Here is a 5,052-nt window from a genome sequence, read left to right on the forward strand (position 1 = left end):
CTTCTTTCTGAATTCTTACTGGAATTGATCTTAAACTCGATTTCAAATCTCTTCACTCCTTCTCTTTCCTCTAACTTCAAGAGAACACAAAATCACTCAAAAATGGCTCTCACACTCACAAATTGTTTTACGGTTTCGTGGATTAGGGTTTGGGACTTGGAGGCTAAGGGTTCGTGTTAAAGACCTTAATTAGGGTGCAAGGCCCTGAAATTAGGGTTTCACCCTGGCAGCCCTACTCGTCGAGTTGGGCTCTAAACTCGTCGAATAGACTAGTTAAAACCCGCGCATATTCTGCCCTCTACTCGACGAGTTAGGGCTATCAACTCGTCGAGTTACCCTTCCAAAAAAGAATAAATTAAAGAGTTAATAGCATACCTACACTCGCAGTCCCATTACCTGTCACCACTACCGTCAACTTATTCGATTTCAAGTATCGACCATCCACCTCCGTCTCCTCCAATCATATCACCATCGTTTATTACCCTACGACCAAAAAATCCTTGAACTTTAAACTATCGTCTTCTCAAACAGAAAAGGAAAAGACGAAGTACGACGATGGAATAAGTGGAGCAAGAGAAACCTGGCCTCCCACAATGACGGCGGAGGGAAGAACATCCTAGACAGAAGCAAAAACGGAATCTTCACTGCCGTAGTCGCCGACAACAGTGTAAGATCTTTGTATACGATTCACCAGACAAATCAAACTCTCCATAGTCACCATGACAGAAACCTTTGTCTCTCTTTCAAAACATATTTCGCAAAATCAGTTCAGGACGTCGACAGAGCTATTCCGAAACCCCCAAATTAATTTGTATGGCTTCATCGATTTGTTCCACCTTTAATTTCTAAAACAAGTGTTATCTCCTACTTCACCGCCGCAACGTCCGCCACCGGTGTTCATCCGCTAAGTCGGGAGTTCTCTATGATGACTTTGTATTAAAAATTAGGGATTAGAGACCGTTGACCCTGCCTCCTAATTTCTCTTTTTTTTGCTATAACAAGTATTCACTTCTCTTCCTATTGATTTAGATCGCAGGTCGGTTGAAATCTTAGCTACGTAAAGTTTGTAAGCTTTCCGTTTGAATACGAGTTTTTCAAGTCCACGCTTCCACCAAAGGTATCTCGGATTAACGCCTTTGTCAGTTTGTTTCTTCTTATGCGTGTCTATGTGTTCTCACAATTTTTCAAATTACGAATGGTTGTTCTACAGTCAAATGACCAACGAAGGTTCGATCGAGGACTTTTCCCGACTTCTTTCATAACGGAAACTTCAATCGACAAGCTTCTCAAGTTTCTTTCACAATGAATCCTTCAATTGACATGTTTGCCTAGTTTCGTCTACAAATTTCCCTCTTCCATCCATGGTATTATCGTTTTTCTGTTAAGTTGGTTATTTTTTAAATTAAGGTGGTTTTAAATTAAATTGATAGAATTCATGAGCAAACTGCAACGAAACGAAACCTAAAGGTAATTTAAATAAGTTCTTGAGAAATAACCTGGGAAATTGAGGGGAAAATGAAGTTATTTAATCAACTATTGATATACTCCTGCGGAAGATGACTCAAAAATAGTTTTGTGATGGAAAATTTTGATCTTTTCTCTCTGGTAAATTTTGGTGATTACTAACTATCAATCATCCTCATTTTATGAATTTCATTCAGATTATTGATTTACTCCTGTATAAAATTTTTCAGAAATAGTTTTGCAATGGTTAGATAGGTTAGTATTTTCTTACGTGTTAGAAAAGTTGTATAGTTTTTGCATCCAAGAGTAATTTCTTTTTAATATTTTATTTTACAGAATGATGGCTTACTTAACACAACAGAACTTGCAAGAATAGAACTAAAGAACACAATTTATGTAAGATTCCATGTATCCTGGGTAATTAATTTTCCCTTCATTTTCTATTATTTGAAATGAGATTTTTTGTCAAATTAAGTTTGGATTTTTTTTTGCAGATAAGAAACTTCATCTAAAGCTATGCTTCATTAATTCAATCACTCGAAAAAAAAGACAACAATGACTCTAAACACTACATGTTTAAAAAGTCGGCTTAAATTTTTTGTGTTATATATATTTAACAGTATAATTTGATCTGGCTAGTGTCGTGAATGAAATTCTTTCTACAAATCTTCCTATCAAATTAAATAGTGACATGTACATCATTTAATGATATTTTGATATAATAATATGACACATGTCATCATTCAATTGGGTAAAAAGATTTATAGGAAGAAGAGTAAAGGGATATTTAGTTTCTCCGACCAATAAAAAAGCAACTCACATATTCCACCACTTTTTTCCCTTTTCCTTTGTAACAATATAAAAAAAAAACGTAGGACCCGTTTTTCTGAAAGCGTGTGAAGAAGATGGGCGAAGAAGACGACCAAAACCTATACAGCTGGACATTCATATTTGTTTGAACAAATTATACGGATGGTCCTTTAACTTTATAGTTTTTCCCTGATATGGTCCCTACGAAACTTTTTTCCCTGAGATGGTTCCTACGGACTAAACTTTGCACACAAAAGGTCCTTATGACTAACTTTGTTAAAAGATTCTGTTAAGTATATGTGAAAAGACGAAAATGCCCTTTGTTTTTGTTTTTTTATATTTATTTTAATATGATGTCAAATTGAAATAAAAAATAGGGTATTCTCTCTCTCTCTCTCTCTCTCTCTCTCTCTCTCTCTTTTTCTCTCTCTCGTTAAATTACTCCTTCTCTTTCTACCCCCACCTATCTTCTCTTCCCGTTTTTATTCACCACTGGCCAAGGAAGAGACTGCCAGCCACTAGAACTGCCCCTTCCTTCCTCTTTCTGTCGCAATCCAGCTCCACAAACACTCCCTATAGCTGTTGTTGTCCCCCTAGATCTCTGCAGCCTTGCCAAAACGCTTGGTCACCGGAAAAATGAACCAGAAGAAAGGAGGATGTTGCCTCCGATCTGGCCCCCTCCACCTCCTTCTCTAGTTGAGTAGCATCACCCCAAACACCCTATGTTTCTGTTTTGCTCGATCCATGCCTCCCCTTCTCCTTGCATTCTATTGTCTGAAAAAGAAAGAAGAACCGATGAGGGAGTTGTCGGAGCAACCCCTCGCTAGAACCATCGTCGATCTAGCTGCTTCCTTTTCCCCTTCATTGGTGGTCGTCGGTGACAAGAAAAGATCCACAAAGGGTCGTCGGAGGTGGGTTGCTCCTCGTCGCGATCTGCTTGACCACCATAGCTTCCCGATCATCACTTTCCATTTGTGTTTCTTTTTCTGCTTCTCCGACTAGACAATAAACGATGAGCATTTCCCCATCGTTTGTGTTGTTGGATCTCTGGTGGATCTACAATTGATGTCTGATCTAAAGAGAGAGAGAGAGAGAGAGAGAGAGAGAGAGAGAGAGAGAGAGAGAGAGAGAGAGAGAGAGAGAGAGAGAGAGAGAGAGAGAGAGAGAGAGAGATCATTTATGTACAAAAAATAAAGGGCATATTCGTCATTTACAATTACTTAACAGAATCTGTTAACACAGTTAGTCATAAGGGCCTTTTCGTGCAAGGTTTGCTCCGTAAGGATCATCTCAGGGAAAAAAGTTTCGTAGGGACCATATTAGGGAAAAACTATAAAGTTAAATGACCATCCGTGTAATTTCTTCTATTTGTTTTAATTGAATTTACATATTTGATCTCTAAGATTCTATCATTTAATTTTATTATACCCTTTCATTTTTTTTGAATTAAATTAAACCCTCAACTATATATATTTAGTTAATTTTAAAAATTAATAATATGTTTATTTGATTTTATAATTTGTAAAATTATTACTTAAGCTTATTATTATGTTTTTTTTAATCTAATGCTAAAAAAAAATTAAAAAAGAAAAATATAAATAATATGGAGTGGTAACTATTTCCTATATCTAGTGGGTTGGAAGAATATCGGATTATACTTCTTCACACTGAAGCCTCTTTAGATTATTTATGCAATCTTGCCCCTCTCATGTACTATTCACTAATTATAATATAAATCTATAAAATAAGTTGTAAACTATTTTCTTATATATATATATATATATATATATATATATATATATATATATATATATATATATATATATATATATATATATATATATTCCAAGAATCTTGTGGATTCGAGTAAAAGAATTTCCTGTCGACAAAGTTTTTACTAGATAGATTGAAAGGGTGGGTGGATAAAACTCCAAAAAAGGTGTTTTTCATTAAATAAACAACAATGTATTTTACCTAGAATTTTGATAATAGCAATGTACTTTGATTTTTAATCGTAATAGAAATCTACTTATAAATTCTTCATGATTATTACTAAAATCTAAAGTCTGATCAGTTTGGAAGTAGGTTGCTATTATGAGTAAAGGTGAATGTGTGAATGGATTGGATTTTTTTTACAAATATCCCATGTCAAGTTTGAATTTTATGCTTCTAAAATATTATATTTAATAGGCATGGATTTTTTTTAAGGGTATCACTTAATTGTATGAAATTATGTATTATAATCCAATTGCTCCTATTACATATATCTTGCATTTATTAACTTCAATGATGTTGATGAATAATCACAGGGTACTGATATAATGTCATTTGTTTTGAAGGTACTTTCTCAACGTGATCTTAAACAGTGGTGTAGTAAGTGTTTTGTTTTAGGGTATGCTAAATAATATATAAAATATGAACAAGTGAAAAAATTCTTCAAACGATAACAAAATAATTATATATGTATTCTTAACTAAATTTTTTATTTTAAGTTGCAAACGATGTTATCTTACATTATTAAAATAATGTAAAATGGAGTCTAATTTATATAGACAACAATCTATTCTCTTCTATTAATTTCAAGTTTTGAATCAAATAGGCCAAATTACAATCCTAATTCCTTTTAATTAAGAAAAATATATATTGTACATACCGTGTGTGTGTTTGTATATATATATATATATAACCTTAAGTTTGTGTAGGCAGTCCAAGACCCATTCTTGCCCTATATTAGCTACGCCCCTGATCTTAAACATACTTAAGAAGAAAATCTACAAA

At 34.1% G+C, this 5,052-nt stretch overlaps 1 long non-coding RNA gene across 4 annotated transcripts; it reads left to right on the plus strand.

Annotated features, from left to right (window-relative positions):
* Positions 1-386: 386 nt before the first annotated feature.
* On the plus strand, positions 387-4,851 carry LOC111884346 (uncharacterized). Of its 4 annotated transcripts, none has more exons than XR_002847705.3 (5): positions 387-667; positions 1,030-1,117; positions 1,211-1,364; positions 1,801-1,881; positions 4,614-4,851. It is a non-coding gene; the product is annotated as an uncharacterized LOC111884346 (long non-coding RNA). The 4 variants fall into 4 exon arrangements; XR_002847702.3 differs by having other exon boundaries at positions 1,801-1,860; XR_002847703.3 differs by lacking the exon at positions 4,614-4,851 and adding an exon at positions 1,959-3,454.
* Positions 4,852-5,052: the final 201 nt, after the last annotated feature.

The sequence above is a fragment of the Lactuca sativa genome, chromosome 5 (assembly GCF_002870075.4).
Source record: "Lactuca sativa cultivar Salinas chromosome 5, Lsat_Salinas_v11, whole genome shotgun sequence".
Classification (NCBI taxonomy): domain Eukaryota; kingdom Viridiplantae; phylum Streptophyta; class Magnoliopsida; order Asterales; family Asteraceae; genus Lactuca; species Lactuca sativa.